Source organism: Haliaeetus albicilla, chromosome 12 (genome assembly GCF_947461875.1).
Source record: "Haliaeetus albicilla chromosome 12, bHalAlb1.1, whole genome shotgun sequence".
Taxonomy (NCBI): Eukaryota; Metazoa; Chordata; class Aves; order Accipitriformes; family Accipitridae; genus Haliaeetus; species Haliaeetus albicilla.
Genome location: NC_091494.1, coordinates 4,352,805 through 4,370,896, shown reverse-complemented (window position 1 = coordinate 4,370,896; position 18,092 = coordinate 4,352,805). Strand labels below are relative to the sequence as shown.

Here is an 18,092-nt window from a genome sequence, read left to right as displayed (position 1 = left end):
ATTGCTGCCAAGCTGTTAGACTACGATGCTGGGGCACCTTGAATCACCTTTCTCCACATGGCCCGTGTCCACAGGACATCCTCTGGATCTTTGGAGACTTCCTCATCATCTAGATCACTGTAGATGACTTCCACCACTGCTAACTCTCTCAGGTACTGGATGCCTTCATCTGCGGTAGTCCACTTTTCTGAGGAATGGACAAGATCTTCCTTGAATGGATATCTTGCCCTCACACTTGAGAGGAGCCGGCTCCAGAGACTGCAAACTGCTGCCTCTTTTCCAATTCCTCTTTCAATTCCCCGGTTTCTAGCAAGGGATCCCAGCTGTTGGGCTTCCTTGCCTTCCAGTTGCTGACTGTTGGCCCCGTTATCCGAGCATCAGAGCCTAGCTTTGAAACTCCCAGGGAGCCGGGTGTCATTGCACAGGGCACGTGATCAGCAGGGCAGAGAGGCTTGGAGCAGGTAGTTGTGGCCGAGTGGTGAAGGCGATGGACTAGAAATCCATTGGGGTTTCCCCGCGCAGGTTTGAATCCTACCAACTACGGGGCGCAGTCCCCTTTTGGGCTCCCTGCAATTGACCACGCTGCAGCCAGCAGTGGGACTCAGCTCCACACTGTGCCTGGTGCCCAGGGAGACAGTGAAAGCCCCTTGCCTACAGCACTTGTCCTCGCTCCCCCACCCACCCACCCCTCCCGAAATTCCTGGATGAAAGGGAAATCCTGCTCCCGTTGACAAGGGAGGCATGTTGGGGAAGAGAATGGACCAGTGCTGAGTACCAGCCATGACAAGAGGTCCAACGTTGTTGGCTCCTGAGCAGAACTTAAGAGCCTGATCTCACCTCAGACCTCATGCAGAACAACCCTACCAGCTGTCTGTCCTCCCTAGGCCTGAACCTACAGCAGCTCACCTCCAAAGACAGCCTGCACAGCATGGCCCTCATTGCTAAAGATGAAGGGGAGGCACCTCCTGGATCTGAGATCTTGCCAGCACTCACAAAGTGCCCCTCACTTTAGGTCTCACAAAGGCAGACTGGTGTGGAGCAGCAGGCAAGGGGTGGGGGTGGGGGGAAGAGAAGGGGCCAGCGCCAACTATGAGCTACAGAATGGGGGAGCACAGCACAGCACAGCACTGGCAGGGCAAGGCCCTCACCGCTGGTGTGAAAGGCAAGGCGCCAACTGCTAGACAACTTGCTTAGAAGAACGAACACTGCCTAGGACTAAGGGCTTTTACCTCAGCGTCAACGTCACCTGACGACCCAACCTAAACTGGTTGCAGATGATAAACCAATGGAAGACTGGTCTTTCAAAAAAGACCCGGGTATACAGCCACAGCCAGAACAGCAATCAACGTAAATCGAGTATAAAGCCCCTCCACCTGCACAGGACGTTGGTTTAGAACAATGAAGATTAACACCCCACCGAGCATCTGTCCACACCACCTGCCCGGGAGAAGCACATACTGATTTGGGGAGCAATAGTAACTGATTAGCCCACCCCTTAACATGAGTAATTTGATTGGTCGACACAACTGTATTGTAAACATATACCAACCCTGCTTTCCTCTATCTCGGGGTCCTCCATGCATTAGGCTGGGCCACCACTACATGGACAGCCAAATTAGGAGGATTAATTCCCTTGGTAATTCTACGCTTGGTAATGCTAAGCGTCCTTGTCTCCCTCCTCGGCTGGCAAAGAACGGATGTTGACACCGGGCACAATCCCACAGCCCCCTGGGCGTTGGCTTTCTGGGCAGGGTGGCAGCCCTCCTGAGCTCGCTGGAGAGCAGCTCCCGTCTGCCCTGCAAAGCAACAAGGCTGCCCCCTCGCTCCGGGGTTTCTTCCAGTGCCTGCAGAGCCAGCTTGGGTGACCAAGAAGAAAGTCCCCATGCAGGGTTATGGGCAGGAGATGTGGGGAGAAGGGCAAGGCAAGGCCCTTGAGCTGCCCCCCCAGGCCCAAAGGAGGTGAACTTTCCAGAGAGCCCATTTTCTGGCCCGCGTGAGGGCACAGGACAGAGGAAGGGAAAGAGGCATGAGGGCTGGCAGCGCCAGGGAGCATCAGGCAGGGCCGTGGGAGGTGCCGGCAGAGGTGCTGGGGGGAGCAGAGTGGCGCAGCGGAAGCGTGCTGGGCCCATAACCCAGAGGTCGATGGATCGAAACCATCCTCTGCTAACTGGCCCTTTTTTTCCCTCCTCCTGACAGCTGCTGCCTCTCCCAGCAACTTTTGACCTGCACTGCTCTAGCTCTCTGGGCACCCATGGCCACGGCCCTCCTGTTCCCTCAGCCCCTTCTCTCTGCCACTGCCACCTTCTTTCTCCTTTGCCTTCTTAGGAGCCAGCACTCCCATAGTGCCCCTCGCCAAGGCAGACGGGTGGCTGTGGAGCAGCAGGCAGAGCTCCCCCCACAAGGAAGTGGGTGGCCTGGGGACACAGGCATTTCTCCCTTCCCATCCAGCAGCTCAATCCCAACTTCCCAGCCGCAAGCAGGGACCTCCAGGAATCTGCAGGTGGGGAGGAGGAGGACAAGGCTGCTGCTACTTTGGCAAACACCAGCGCAATCAGCTTGACCATCTGGGGGGTTTCTCCATCCTAGTCTGTTTGCTGCCGTGCTCACTCGCAGCTCCAGCCAGGAGCAGGGCTGAGTAGGTATTCCCAGTGGGCACTGTATTGGCCATACGTGGCTAGGTGTTGGCAGTGGTGGGGAGAGGGGCTGCTGCAGGGTGGCCTCTGTGGGGAAGAGCTAAGGGGCTGCCCTGCACCACACACACAGCTGGTTGCAGGGGCCTCCACAACACTGAGCCATCTGCAAAGCTTGTGGCACCCAGGGCACCCATGCTGGCTGGAGCAGGTGGATACTCCTGAAGGAACTGCAACCTGCGGAGAAGGCACGCCAGTGAAGACTTCCCCTGACGGGCCTGAAGCCTGTGGAAGAGCCCACGCTGAAAGAGATTTTCCTGTTCAGAAGCGCAGCATGGGGAGAACCCATGCTGGAGTAGTCTGCAGTGAAGGAGTGCAGCTGAGCCTGGAAAAATTGGGAGGCATGGCGGTGTTTTCTTTGTCTTTTATTGCTCACTACAAGACAAAGCACACACATAGCCCGAGTCTTTCCCTCTCTTCTGGCTGCTCAGGACTGGAATTCAGTGCTGGACACCCACCCCCTCACTCCCACGTGCACATCAGCAGGTGCTCTGAACCCTAGACTGTACCACAGGTCTGTGCAGAATCCACGCCTGCAGCCCAGGCCTGGTTTGTCCAGTGTCCTGCTCCAACCCTGGGCAGTCCCTGATGCCAATCCACTCTCCTCACTGGCTAGTGCAGCTTGAGATCTCCTAGCAAATACCCCTCTCACACAGACACACACACACACACACAAACACCCCCCCAACCCCCCCAAAAACCAGAAAAGCACAGTCTGACAGAAATGAGCTAGGAGTAGAATGCAATGAAAACAAGACCAATCGCATTCTTGCTCTTCATGAGGTGCAAAGGTTTTCCAGGATGAGTTGCTCCTTCCCCTTCCCAGGGATCGAGGAGAGGCGGATCAGCCTGCTGTTGCCCCCATTCTCCTTTGTGCCTTTTGGGAAGATAGGAGTGACAATGACTTTCTTCCAGGACTCAGGTACCACTCCTAGTTGTCACAACCTTTCAAAGATAATGGAGAGTGGCCTCTTCTATGGGTCTTTCTTGCCTGAGTGCTTCACGAGCTGGCAGCAGGAAGATAGCACAGGTATCTGCAGGTGAGCTCCCTGCTACCTGAGTACCTGACTGGCCAGAAGCCAGAAGATCACTTGCATGTTGACTGTGAGGTGGCCTCTGGCTCTGCAGGCAATGGGCCATCCAAAGGAATAGCGCTTGTGCTAAGTGCTCGTCTTCATTCCAGAGTGGATACCACTGCAGGGTATATCTTTTTATATCCACACACTTCTTGGTCCAAAGGAAGCAGACAGTCCCTGAGAGGGAGATCTGAGAACATGCGGGCATGACAGTGTCAAAAATGGCCGTCCGGCAATCACAAAGCAGTAGGAGAGCCCACGGGGAATGACGCTGTCAGAAGTTGCCTCTTCCCTTTGTTTAGTGAGTGGGGGCTTCCTTGCCCGATGTGCTTCTGGGTACACAGGTAGGGTTGGCTGGTCCTGGCAGCCAATCACAGGTCTGCCTGAGAGCAGCTGGGTACAACGGGGTCCAGAAATGGCTGTCAGCCAATCACAGAGCAGTAGGAAAACATGGTGGTTATGGTGCTTGTTAAGAAAATGGCAGCTGAAAGAAAATGCTGCCCCCTGTGTATGTAGGGGAAGGTACGTCCTGGTCACATGTACTTCATCATTCATCAGTGCCGGCATGGGCATTCACCAAAGCAATCATCTATCACCAAAACCAGTGGCAGCACAAGGCAGGTTTTAGCCCAGGAACAGGTAATGCGTGGAGTCCTGCAACACAAATTGCTTATGGGCATGCAGCATGGAATGTGGCAGATGCTCATATCCGGCCAAGTTCTATAGACCAAGAAACTTGTGCTAGAAATGATCCACCTGGCCTATTTGCACATTATTTAGACAGAGAATTGTTACCCTAGCATTGCCTGCTTTTTACTTGCTGATTGCTGAGCTACTACTACACACGTCTACAAGCTACGGACATATCCAGTGCCTAGGAAGAAACCCAGGCTGGTTGCTGTGCCTTTTTAATTCAACCAAAGGCTACATCATGCAACGACATGTTAGCCCATGACAGCATGATTGTGACTCCGACCGCGGCAGACTCCGACCGCGCTACCTCAGCGTTATGCCCTTTCGTATTCCCCATGGGCACTGTATTGGCTACACATGGCAAGGTTTTGGTAGTGGAGGGGTCAGGGGGTGCTGCAGAATGGCCTCTGTGGGAAGAGATAAGGGGCTGCCCTGTGTCAGACACAGCCAGTTCCAGCTCCGCAGTGGACCCACCGCATGAGACAGCTGAGCCGTCGTCAACATTGGTGGCCCCTCTGTGAAAACATATTCCAGAAAGGGCAGAAAACGCCGGGCGGAGAGAGGTGGGAGGAAAAAAAAGAGTGGGTAAGAGCAGAGACACATCCTGCTTGGACAGGTAAAGAAGTCTGGTGTGAAGCACTGAAGTTGTCCCGGCACAGGGGAGAGGAAAGGCGGTGTTTTATGTTTGTCTTTTTGTTTCTCGCTACTTGCATCTGTTTTAAGTGTCCAAGAATTGATTTTGCCCAAGTCAAGCCTGATTTTCCCACAAGAGTTTTTGCTAAGCCATGTCCGTGTGTTTATCTTGAGCCATGAGATTTCTCATTGTGTTTTCAGTGCTCTGCATCGCCCTGCGGGTGGGGAAAGTAGTGAGCAGCTGGGTGGGCGTTTGTCTGTGCTTAAACCACCACAGGTACGTACCCGCAAACGCACATGCACCTGCATAGTACGTGCGCAGCTGGCCCACATGCGAACGCAGATGGGGAGCGTGACCATTGCCAGCAGGCGGCAGCTGGAGTTTCCGTAGCCAACAGCTCACAGGCAGAGAAGCACACCCAGGTGCCAGCAGGTTGAGGTCGTGTGTATGTGTGCAGGGGGCTGGAAGGAGGAGGCGGGATAGTCTGTGAAGCGGAGGAGCAGGCAAGAGGGCAGTTGGTGACCTGGCAGAGCAGGAGGCAGGCAAGAGTGGGACATAGAGGAGCAGGAGGGAGGCCAGGCTCTGGGCTGGAGGAGCGGGAGGCAGCAGTGCATGCAGGAGCGTTGGTGGTATAGTGGTGAGCATAGCTGCCTTCCAAGCAGTTGACCCGGGTTCGATTCCTGGCCAACGCAGACCAACTTTTCTTCTGCCTGGCTCCACAGTGCCTTCCCCATTTAGCAACAGCGGGCTGCAGGGGCTGCTTTGTACCATTCTGAGATTCTCAGGCAGTGTTGAAGCACTGCAGCAGGTGCCCGGAGAACCTTGGGATTCTCCATGCCTGGGTGTCACACTCAAGTTTCAGTGGGGCTCAGGCACTGAGTCACCTGCTCTAGCTTTGGGGCTAGCCCTGCTTTAGGCAGGCATTTGGACTAGTGACCGCCTGAGATGCCTTACAGTCTACCTCCTTCCATGAAGCAACAAGTCCCAGAGAGATCTGTGCCCTCCTTCCTCCTCTGCACCATGGGCAGTAAGTGAGCCTCTTCCCCACAGGAATGGGGGAGCTCAGTCGTTGCTCTGCACTTGGCGCATCCTCTGTGCTTTCACCATGACTCTCCAGCCCCTTTCCCACAGACTGGCTCCTCGAGATCGGCACAGCACTGACCCCGAGGTTGGTGTGGCACAGCCCTCCTTGCCCAGCCTTCCCAGCTCCGAGGAGGGAAGAAGGAAGCACCCTTGTTGCCCCAGGAACCGTCCACGAGGCAGGATTGTGGGCCAAATGCTTAGCCTGCCATCTCCTGCGGCCCTGGAGGAATGGAGGAAGTCATGGGAAAGGTAGATGTGTGCCCGGAGCCCCTGGACATGCTGTTGGCATGTGCAGAGAAGTAATTTGTGATGGTTCCTTTGGTCGCTCCCCTGAAGGAGTGCCTTGGCCTTTGCAAGGAGATGCCCCTGTGCTGGCTACTGTGCAGTCCTGTAGTGCGTGTATGTGCTGCAGTCACCTGTCAGCTGCCCTTGGTGGGAGCAAGGCAAGGGTGCTCCCAGGATACAGCTCCCCCTGCAGCAGTGCCAGGAGGAGGCTGGCTGAGGTGGGCTGGCTCTGGCAGCTGCGAGGGGGTAGAGTGGCAGAGGCAACGCTCACTGAAGCGGTGGTCAGGATGGCCGAGTGGTCTAAGGCGCTGCATTCAGGTTGCAGTCTCCCTGGGAGACGTGGGTTCGAGTCCCACTCCTGACAGGCATGTGTTTGTCTCGCTTTCCTTCCCCCCCCCAAGGGGATGGCCTTGCTCCTCTAGGCATTCTGTGGGTTAGGTCTTGCTGCATATACCAACCGTCACCGCTGCCGGTGGCTGAACAGAGAAATGCTGCTAGAGAGCAGTCTCTATGCTGTTCCTTTTTCCACTCTCCCCTACAAAACGTGCGTTCTGCATGCCTCTCGCCTAGAATGTGGACCTTTTGGCATTCTTCAAACATTCACCCACAAAATCCTCTCTCCCTGCTTCCACTTTCCCCTCCAACAACCCTTCTGGTTGGAGGGCATTTCAGGGAGTCAGAGAGTGCATCCTCCTGCTTCTGGCAGGCTCCCACCAGCTGATCAGTGCTTTGTCCTTTCGGGTCATAAAATACCTTGAGGACAGACGTTTCACAGCCTCTCTGGACCCCTGTTCCCATGCTTAGGCACCCTCCGGGTGATCATTTGTGTTTGTGTAGCCAGTCACAACCTGCCTGCTCAACTTCTGACCATGGCGCTCATCCTCCAGCCATCGCAGTAGCCTCCTGGAGTAGGCACCAGGAGGCTCCTATTAGATCCCCGCCAAGCATTTTCTTCTCCCAGCTGAGCAAGCCTTGGGTCCTCAGCCTCTCCTCACAAGGCCAGAGCCCCCTGCCCCTGACTATCTTAGGGATTCTCCGTGGAACTTGCTCCAGTTTATCATCACCTTTCCTTGGTTCCCCAGATAGTCCTTCTTCCCCCGTTTTGGAGATGGGGCAACTTTTCCCTCTCCTTAGTCATCAGGGAGCTCCTCTGCCCTCTGCTCCCAAAGCTGGAGAGCCCCTGCGATGCATCCTTCCCTCTTTCAGGCCCAGTGGCACACTCTATTGGTGGCAATCCAGGATGTGGCATTGACCAGCAGGATTTCAACCCAGAAAGTTTCCCTGAGCTGGCAGTTCCTCACCAGCAAACACGGACAGCACCAGTGGGAAGAGGGACAGGTGGGAGTAAAGGCCCACCAGTAAGAGGCCAACAGGGGCGTGGCAGGCTCTCTCCAACACTGCTGACAGGACAGAGGCATCCTCACACAATCCCACCCCAGGCTGCACGAGCACTGGTGGCATTTTTCAGAAGGACCGCAGTCAGGAAGTATGAGCCACAGAAGAGGTCCTCCTGTGCACACAGGAAGAGGAAGAGGAAGAGGGGACATGCACAGGGTGGTATCAGAGCATGCTGGAGCATGTCAGGATTGAGGGAGATGCTGAAGGAGCTGGGATTGTTCATCCTGGAGAATAGACGGTGAGGGGGCTTCTGCTATATGAAGGTGGCTCTCTGGCTTGCCAGGGCCTGCCCTGGGCCAGAAAGTCCTTGGGAGTGCAGGACACAGGAGTGGCTTGGCCTCCTGCGTGAGCCAGCCTGGCCTGAGCTGCAGCTCCCAGGGGCTGGGGAGCTCTGGGAGATCTCTGGCTGCCCATTGAAGCCTATAAGGGGGGCACAAAGTGTCCTCCCCGCAGTGTCCCGCAGGGAGGAGCAGCATCGGACGCTACAGTAGACGGAACATTTGCCGTGACCTTGGGGAAGCAAACAGTCTGGGGACCACGGCAGCCCCAGCAGGCAGTGCTGCCAGGAAGGAAACCAAGGACAAAATGCCCCGAGCAAGGAAGCTGCCTTGTGGGCACTGGCCCACACAACCCACTGGACCAGAACCCTTTCTCCCCGAGTGCTGGGTGAGACTAGCAGAGCCCCAGGAAGACCCTCCATTGCTTGGAGAAACGCTGTCTCAGCCCCAGAAGGGACATCCCTCCTCCTGCAGCGGCACAGCATCTGCATGGGAAAGGGCTGTCCCTTTCCCTGTGCTCCAGCCCCTGAAGTGGGGAGTCCCTCCACCTCTTTGCAAGACCTTCAGAGACTGGGCCCTGCTCTTGCTGCTCCCAGACACTCCTCCCACCTTGCTCGGTCCTGCAGATCCCAGGGATGGATGAGGAAAGCCCTCAGCAATGCTGCTTCTCCGGGACATGCTTTCAGATTTGTGACTCTGTGGAAATTTAACCCTTCTCCAGTGACTAGGTGTTTCTCACACCCTCTCTGAATGTAACTCGCCATTTGAAATCTTAGGCTTGGGCACGGCAGCCTGGTCTGTCCTGTGGGTTCAGAAGTGCCAGCTGCCAGCCCAGTGCTTTGGCCAGTCCAAAGGTACCAGGCGGTTGCGTCCTCAGTGTCCTGGGCTAAGCCTGAGATCTAGTAGAGTGTCCCCGCATGTGTTTCCTCCTGTCTGACTGCTGGGAGGAAGGGCCCTGCTCTCAACACACAGACTCAAACCCTGGCACAAGGAGGATAGCTCCAGTGCAGCTTCTCCCCACTGTGTGCATGGACCCTTGGCCAGGTGGACCCCGGGCATGTGGGAGAGCTGCCTTGAGCTAACAGTAGAATGCACCTAAGTCTGGACCAGTCTGGAGCAGCCTCAGGAGAGAAAACCCACATTCTCACTGAGGGAAGGGCCGCTTTGGGGCAGAAGGGGACAGCGTGTCCTGCAAAAGAGGACCGGGGTCTGAAGTCAGCCAGGACTGTCCCAGCAGAGGAAGGCAGTCCAGCTTGTGCAACCCATAACAAGCTGCCTTGGGTCCTCCTGCCAGCTCTTCCCTCTGTTGAACCACATCCCCTGCCCTCTCTCTTGGCTGCCCCCTTTGGCAAGGTCAGGAGCTTGGCTAGGACCGCAACCAAGAGTAAGGACATGTGGTTAACGGCTGCTTAGTATGAGGTACAAGGTGAGAACAGGACAGGCAATAACTTACAGAGGCAGACTGGGAGGCTGTCCAACATGGGGGTGAAGGGAGGCAGCAGCAGAGACCGCAAGTGCAAGCATGGAGCCACAGATCGCTGAGCCACGAATGTAGTCTGCAAGGTGCAACGTTGAAGAGGTTAAGCTGGAAAATTCATAAACAAGTCTAACGAGGAAAAAGCAAGATTCTCCCAGGTTACCAGCCTGGGCCTTGTAAGAGAGGGCATGCCAGGCTTGCACAAAGTGCTCTGCCACTCCCTTGAAAGATCCTGTGAGCAGAGGGTGGCCTGGTGGCCCTGAAGAAGGCTGCACTTGGTGATGCCCAGGGAGATGGAGAGACTGCCAGGCTCAGCCAGGAGCACGTGGCTCGGCAAGGGTGGCCACAGGGGAAAGACCATGCCTGTCCAGGAGGTCCCATGGTGTAATGGTGAGCACTCTGGACTCTGAATCCAGCGATCTGAGCTCAAATCTCAGTGGGACCTTGAGCTTTTGGCTTACACATTTAGCTCTCTACAACTACCTGAAGGGGGGTTGTAGTGAGGTGGGTGCTGCTCTCTTCTGTCAGGTGGCTGGAGATAGGACGAGAGGAAAGGGCCTCAAGTTGAGGCAAGGGAGATTTAGGTTAGGTATTAGGAAGAAATTCATTACTAAGAGGGTTGTCACACATTGGAATAGGCTGGCCAGGGAAGTGGTTGAGTCACCATCCCTGGAGGTATTCAAAAAGCGAGCGGACGGGGTACTCCATAACATGATTTAGTGGGCATGGATGATGGTTGGACTCGATGATCTTGAAGGTCTCTTCAAACATAAGTGATTCTATGATTAGCAGCCTTGCCTTGCTGTCAGGGCAATGGTTTAATGCACTCTCGTCTTCCTTCCTTTCCTGTGCTCCCAGCCCTGGGACTGACACCAGTGCCCCTTCTGCTGCCCTGTGCCCACCAAACCTCTGCAGCTTTCTTGAGCACTGGACCTCGCCCCCTCTCTGCTCCCTTGGTCTTGAGGGCTGCTCCTGGATGAGGGCATCCAGCAGTGGCTCAGAGAATCACACAACACCTGAGGTGGAGAGCATTGCGCTCCAAGCCTGGCTCAAAGCAGCCTCAAGTGGAGGAGGCTATTCAGGGCCTTGTCTGCTTGGATGTGGGACACCTCCAAAGACGGAGACGCTGCAACACTCCCTGGGCAACCGTTTCCCATCTTTCATTACCACTGTGTGTGGCAGTACTTGTATTCCCACCCCTGTCCATTGCTTATGGTGCCATCCATTTCTCTGAGGCTTTTCTGTCTTTCTCTTGTCTGCTTGTTTATTTTTGGTGCTCTGGTATCAGTTCAGGGAGCTCCGCCCACAACTGGCAGAGCCCTGTGCATGGGGACAGACTCACGGTCATGGGAGAGAGCAGGTTCTCCCTCTGCCTTTATCCTGGGGTCGGCTGGGAGAGAGTTTACTTTCACAAGGAGCTGGAAGGGGCCCAGCCAGGACAGCTGACCCGAACTAGCCAAGGTGATATTTGATACCGTAGGATGTCATGCTCAGTATATAAGTGGGGGAGCTGGCGCTGGGGGGGGTGAAGGGATCAAGCTCAGAAATGGGCTGAGCATCAGGTTCTGTGCGGTGAGCAATTGCACTGTGCGTCACATGCTTTATATATTCTTTGGACAGCAAGCAGCCGTGTGGTGCTAAGTTGCCAGCTGGGCTTAACCCACGACATCCTTGCAGCTATGTTGGCGAACTGAGTGGGGAGGAGAACAAACCACCACGAGACTCCAGCTGTGCTGCACAAAGTCTTTAATGAGAAGGAGGAAATGCAGTGGCATGGAACAGAGACCGAGAAACACGTCTGCTGGGTTCAGGGAGGCACAGAGGATGGCCCATATCCCAAGGACAAGCTCCAGGCAAAGCGCTTGCCTTTCCCCATTCCGATCTAGCCGGTGGCAATGCCAGCCCACCAAGAGCAGGCCCTAACTCCGGCACACTCCCTCTGTCAGCAGGAGGTTCAGCAAAGCAGAAGAGAACGAGCCCTTTCCTGAGGAGCTCAGAGCAAAGCAGAGCCAGAGGAGACACGGCGAGGCCTGCAGTGCAGCGAGGAGCAGCAGGCACAGGTCCCTTCTGCGCGGTGGGATGAGGACACTCAGCCCACCTGCAAGCCGTGGCTACGCTCCTGCTGCTGCAGGATCCCTGTCTTCCTTGGTGCTCCAAAGGGGATGACCTGCTGGCTTCAGCAGTTCAGACCGCAGCGGGTGGGAGGCAGACACAGCCCTGACCCCCCCAGACCAAGGGAGCCCCCAGAAGAGATGGGAACCCCCCCGGTGCTGAGGGAGCTCCCAACAGCAGCTGACAGCGAGGATCCCACGGCTGTGCTCTGAGGGAAAGAGGTGAGGATGGGGCCCGGCAGGGTCACCACCACCGGGGAGGCCTGGATGGCCACCGTCGAGTCAGCGCAGCGGGCGACACAGGGCTCACTGCAGCTGCTTGCAAGTGGGGTTGGGCCGGAGGCGCCGCAGGGCGTTGGGAGACAGGGTCTGAAGCAAGACATCTCTCGGCGAGGGAGGCAAAGCTGAAACACAGAGCAGGCAGGGAGCACGAACCTCAATATCAGTCTGTCTGTCTTTTCCTCAGCTCTCTCCGTGGAGACTCTTTGTTTTCAAAACACCCGGTACGCCTACGTTTGCCACGACCATCATCGTGCCCTCCGAGTTGCACGGCACAGGAAGGCTGACCCACTTTTGGAATAGGCCCCAGCGCAGTGGCTTTAAAGCGCCTGTGGAAAGACTGATCATACCCCATCTCCATTGTTGCTTTGAAGATGGCACTGGATGCCCTTGGCCATTTGGTTAGAGACGGCCTCCTGCAGGTGCACGTTCTGGTGGGCAGACCCCCCTGCAGCTGAGCCCCATGGATCCCCTTCTGATTGAAAGAACCCTCCTCTTCCCAGCTCTCCCCAGCCACCTCCCCCAAAAGGCAAAGAGATTGCAGCCCTTCAACAGTTGTATGGCAGGGCAAAGCTGAGGCAGCCCAAGTATCAGCCTCCGTAGCCACCAAGACAGCAGTTCAGCTCAGAGAGAGAGAGATGGAGCAGACTCAGGCTTACCTTGCTCCTCGAGGAAAGGGAGGCAAGAGAGGAGGATGCAGAGCCTGGAGCAGCGCAGGCTTTTATGCTGTGTCCCAGAGCCCGGGGGGGGGCCCACAAACATTCCTTGCTCATGAAGCATCTCAACACCTAGTAGACACACAGGAGACTGTGAGTAAGTTTAAGCAGAACGTCAAGACTGCACAATCCCATATGGGAGAAGAGCCTCATCTCACCAGGGATGTGGCAAAGCTCAATGTCAAAGGAAGTCCTTTGTGGGCTGGAAGGAAGACCCCTGTGGGCCAGAGCGACAGCCAGGAGGACCTAGCTTACGCTCATCAGGCTCTACCACAGCATGGTTTTGTGATCAAAGAGATGCCCGCGTCCTTCTCTGAAAGACACCCACGCCCAAATTGACCTGTTTTGCTCAGCAAGGTCATCCCAGAGGCCAGAGGCCTGGATGGCCTGCTTTTGAGGAGAGGCTCAGGGCAGGGAGGCAAAAGCTCATAGCCCTTTTTCCTGGGTGAGGGATGGGGTGGCCCATTCCATGCATTTCAAACTACAAAGGGACATGGGATCAGTCTCCCAGAGCCCCTGGGAGTCATCATGATGTGGAGGAGTTGGGAAAAACCCTGAACTCCAGGCAAACGTGAGTCACCCTGCTGTGGACTTCAGTGGACACGTTGCACTGGCCTGAGGCGTACCAGGGATACCAGAGCTTATAGTCCCAAAGTGCCGCTTTCGTCAAGGGCTTTTCCACACATTTTAGCACCCTTCCTGGATCAACTGGTGCTTCTATGCAACCTCCTGCATTTGCTGTCTTCCAAGGCATTGCCTTTTGGTGGTTGCTCAAGGGCTCATGTGACTGCCAGGTGCTCTGGGAGACTGATCCGATGTCCCTTTGAAATTTGAAAGGCATGGAATGGGCCACCCCATCCCTCACCCAGGAGAAAGAGCCACGATCTTTTGGCTCACTGCCCTCAGCCTCTGCTCAAAAGCAGGCCATCTAGGACTTTGGCATCTGGGATGACCTTGCTGAGCAAAACAGGTTAATTTGAGTATGGAAGGACACAGTCACTTAAAATCTCTGCACAGCTAGCCTGAGACCTTGGAGCCAATAGGTCTTAGCAGAGCTGGACACAAATTAATTATATTGATGTTAGACAATTCGCAGTGAGAGGAAAACATTTCAGGTGAAAGAGGCAAAGGCTTAATCACCAGAGAGGCCTTGGCAAGCTGCAACTACTAGGTGTTGAGATGCTTCATGAGCAAGGAATGTTTGTGGGCCCCCCCAGGGCTCTGGGACACAGCATAAAAGCCTGCGCTGCTCCAGGCTCTGCATCCTCCTCTCTTGCCTCCCTTTCCTCGAGGAGCAAGGTAAGCCTGAGTCTGCTCCATCTCTCTCTCTCTGAGCTGAACTGCTGTCTTGGTGGCTACGGAGGCTGATACTTGGGCTGCCTCAGCTTTGCCCTGCCATACAACTGTTGAAGGGCTGCAATCTCTTTGCCTTTTGGGGGAGGTGGCTGGGGAGAGCTGGGAAGAGGAGGGTTCTTTCAATCAGAAGGGGATCCATGGGGCTCAGCTGCAGGGGGGTCTGCCCACCAGAACGTGCACCTGCAGGAGGCCGTCTCTAACCAAATGGCCAAGGGCATCCAGTGCCATCTTCAAAGCAACAATGGAGATGGGGTATGATCAGTCTTTCCACAGGCGCTTTAAAGCCACTGCGCTGGGGCCTATTCCAAAAGTGGGTCAGCCTTCCTGTGCCGTGCAACTCGGAGGGCACGATGATGGTCGTGGCAAACGTAGGCGTACCGGGTGTTTTGAAAACAAAGAGTCTCCACGGAGAGAGCTGAGGAAAAGACAGACAGACTGATATTGAGGTTCGTGCTCCCTGCCTGCTCTGTGTTTCAGCTTTGCCTCCCTCGCCGAGAGATGTCTTGCTTCAGACCCTGTCTCCCAACGCCCTGCGGCGCCTCCGGCCCAACCCCACTTGCAAGCAGCTGCAGTGAGCCCTGTGTCGCCCGCTGCGCTGACTCGACAGTGTTCATTGAAGCCTCCCCAGTGGTGGTGACCCTGCCGGGCCCCATCCTCACCTCTTTCCCTCAGAGCACAGCCGTGGGATCCTCGCTGTCAGCTGCTGTTGGGAGCTCCCTCAGCGCCGGGGGGGTTCCCATCTCTTCTGGGGGCTCCCTTGGTCTGGGGGGGTCAGGGCTGTGTCTGCCTCCCACCCGCTGCGGTCTGAACTGCTGAAGCCAGCAGATCATCCCCTTTGGAGCACCAAGGAAGACAGGGATCCTGCAGCAGCAGGAGCGTAGCCACGGCTTGCAGGTGGGCTGAGTGTCCTCATCCCACCGCGCAGAAGGGACCTGTGCCTGCTGCTCCTCGCTGCACTGCAGGCCTCGCCGTGTCTCCTCTGGCTCTGCTTTGCTCTGAGCTCCTCAGGAAAGGGCTCGTTCTCTTCTGCTTTGCTGAACCTCCTGCTGACAGAGGGAGTGTGCCGGAGTTAGGGCCTGCTCTTGGTGGGCTGGCATTGCCACCGGCTAGATCAGAATGGGGAAAGGCAAGCGCTTTGCCTGGAGCTTGTCCTTGGGATATGGGCCATCCTCTGTGCCTCCCTGAACCCAGCAGACGTGTTTCTCGGTCTCTGTTCCATGCCACTGCATTTCCTCCTTCTCATTAAAGACTTTGTGCAGCACAGCTGGAGTCTCGTGGTGGTTTGTTCTCCTCCCCACTCAGTTCGCCAACATAGCTGCAAGGATGTCGTGGGTTAAGCCCAGCTGGCAACTTAGCACCACACGGCTGCTTGCTGTCCAAAGAATATATAAAGCATGTGACGCACAGTGCAATTGCTCACCGCACAGAACCTGATGCTCAGCCCATTTCTGAGCTTGATCCCTTCACCCCCCCCAGCGCCAGCTCCCCCACTTATATACTGAGCATGACATCCTACGGTATCAAATATCACCTTGGCTAGTTCGGGTCAGCTGTCCTGGCTGGGCCCCTTCCAGCTCCTTGTGAAAGTAAACTCTCTCCCAGCCGACCCCAGGATAAAGGCAGAGGGAGAACCTGCTCTCTCCCATGACCGTGAGTCTGTCCCCATGCACAGGGCTCTGCCAGTTGTGGGCGGAGCTCCCTGAACTGATACCAGAGCACCAAAAATAAACAAGCAGACAAGAGAAAGACAGAAAAGCCTCAGAGAAATGGATGGCACCATAAGCAATGGACAGGGGTGGGAATACAAGTACTGCCACACACAGTGGTAATGAAAGATGGGAAACGGTTGCCCAGGGAGTGTTGCAGCGTCTCCATCTTTGGAGGTGTCCCACATCCAAGCAGACAAGGCCCTGAATAGCCTCCTCCACTTGAGGCTGCTTTGAGCCAGGCTTGGAGCGCAATGCTCTCCACCTCAGGTGTTGTGTGATTCTCTGAGCCACTGCTGGATGCCCTCATCCAGGAGCAGCCCTCAAGACCAAGGGAGCAGAGAGGGGGCGAGGTCCAGTGCTCAAGAAAGCTGCAGAGGTTTGGTGGGCACAGGGCAGCAGAAGGGGCACTGGTGTCAGTCCCAGGGCTGGGAGCACAGGAAAGGAAGGAAGACGAGAGTGCATTAAACCATTGCCCTGACAGCAAGGCAAGGCTGCTAATCATAGAATCATTTATGTTTGAAGAGACCTTCAAGATCATCGAGTCCAACCATCATCCATGCCCACTAAATCATGTTATGGAGTACCCCGTCCGCTCGCTTTTTGAATACCTCCAGGGATGGTGACTCAACCACTTCCCTGGCCAGCCTATTCCAATGTGTGACAACCCTCTTAGTAATGAATTTCTTCCTAATACCTAACCTAAATCTCCCTTGCCTCAACTTGAGGCCCTTTCCTCTCGTCCTATCTCCAGCCACCTGACAGAAGAGAGCAGCACCCACCTCACTACAACCCCCCTTCAGGTAGTTGTAGAGAGCTAAATGTGTAAGCCAAAAGCTCAAGGTCCCACTGAGATTTGAGCTCAGATCGCTGGATTCAGAGTCCAGAGTGCTCACCATTACACCATGGGACCTCCTGGACAGGCATGGTCTTTCCCCTGTGGCCACCCTTGCCGAGCCACGTGCTCCTGGCTGAGCCTGGCAGTCTCTCCATCTCCCTGGGCATCACCAAGTGCAGCCTTCTTCAGGGCCACCAGGCCACCCTCTGCTCACAGGATCTTTCAAGGGAGTGGCAGAGCACTTTGTGCAAGCCTGGCATGCCCTCTCTTACAAGGCCCAGGCTGGTAACCTGGGAGAATCTTGCTTTTTCCTCGTTAGACTTGTTTATGAATTTTCCAGCTTAACCTCTTCAACGTTGCACCTTGCAGACTACATTCGTGGCTCAGCGATCTGTGGCTCCATGCTTGCACTTGCGGTCTCTGCTGCTGCCTCCCTTCACCCCCATGTTGGACAGCCTCCCAGTCTGCCTCTGTAAGTTATTGCCTGTCCTGTTCTCACCTTGTACCTCATACTAAGCAGCCGTTAACCACATGTCCTTACTCTTGGTTGCGGTCCTAGCCAAGCTCCTGACCTTGCCAAAGGGGGCAGCCAAGAGAGAGGGCAGGGGATGTGGTTCAACAGAGGGAAGAGCTGGCAGGAGGACCCAAGGCAGCTTGTTATGGGTTGCACAAGCTGGACTGCCTTCCTCTGCTGGGACAGTCCTGGCTGACTTCAGACCCCGGTCCTCTTTTGCAGGACACGCTGTCCCCTTCTGCCCCAAAGCGGCCCTTCCCTCAGTGAGAATGTGGGTTTTCTCTCCTGAGGCTGCTCCAGACTGGTCCAGACTTAGGTGCATTCTACTGTTAGCTCAAGGCAGCTCTCCCACATGCCCGGGGTCCACCTGGCCAAGGGTCCATGCACACAGTGGGGAGAAGCTGCACTGGAGCTATCCTCCTTGTGCCAGGGTTTGAGTCTGTGTGTTGAGAGCAGGGCCCTTCCTCCCAGCAGTCAGACAGGAGGAAACACATGCGGGGACACTCTACTAGATCTCAGGCTTAGCCCAGGACACTGAGGACGCAACCGCCTGGTACCTTTGGACTGCCCAAAGCACTGGGCTGGCAGCTGGTACTTCTGAACCCACAGGACAGACCAGGCTGCCGTGCCCAAGCCTAAGATTTCAAATGTCGAGTTACATTCAGAGAGGGCGTGAGACACTGGAGAAGGGTTAAATTTCCACAGAGTCACAAATCTGAAAGCATGTCCCGGAGAAGCAGCATTGCTGAGGGCTTTCCTCATCCATCCCTGGGATCTGCAGGACCGAGCAGGGTGGGAGGAGTGTCTGGGAGCAGCAAGAGCAGGGCCCAGTCTCTGAAGGTCTTGCAAAGAGGTGGAGGGACCCCCCCACTCCAGGGGCTGGAGCACGGGGAAAGGGACAGCCCTTTCCCATGCAGATGCTGTGCCGCTGCAGGAGGAGGGATGTCCCTTCTGGGGC

General features: G+C 55.8%; 6 non-coding genes across 6 annotated transcripts; 5 read left to right on the top strand and 1 right to left on the bottom strand.

Moving 5' to 3' along the window:
- Positions 1-461: 461 nt before the first annotated feature.
- On the top strand, positions 462-543 carry TRNAS-AGA (transfer RNA serine (anticodon AGA)). The gene has a single exon. It is a non-coding gene; the product is annotated as a tRNA-Ser (tRNA).
- A 1,551-nt stretch (positions 544-2,094) lies between these two features.
- Positions 2,095-2,166, top strand: TRNAM-CAU (transfer RNA methionine (anticodon CAU)). Its single transcript has one exon. It is a non-coding gene; the product is annotated as a tRNA-Met (tRNA).
- A 3,547-nt stretch (positions 2,167-5,713) lies between these two features.
- On the top strand, positions 5,714-5,785 carry TRNAG-UCC (transfer RNA glycine (anticodon UCC)). The gene has a single exon. It is a non-coding gene; the product is annotated as a tRNA-Gly (tRNA).
- A 957-nt stretch (positions 5,786-6,742) lies between these two features.
- TRNAL-CAG (transfer RNA leucine (anticodon CAG)) lies at positions 6,743-6,825 on the top strand. The gene has a single exon. It is a non-coding gene; the product is annotated as a tRNA-Leu (tRNA).
- A 3,162-nt stretch (positions 6,826-9,987) lies between these two features.
- TRNAQ-CUG (transfer RNA glutamine (anticodon CUG)) lies at positions 9,988-10,059 on the top strand. The gene has a single exon. It is a non-coding gene; the product is annotated as a tRNA-Gln (tRNA).
- Positions 10,060-16,623: 6,564 nt separating this feature from the next.
- Positions 16,624-16,695, bottom strand: TRNAQ-CUG (transfer RNA glutamine (anticodon CUG)). Its single transcript has one exon. It is a non-coding gene; the product is annotated as a tRNA-Gln (tRNA).
- Between the last annotated feature and the right edge of the window lie 1,397 nt (positions 16,696-18,092).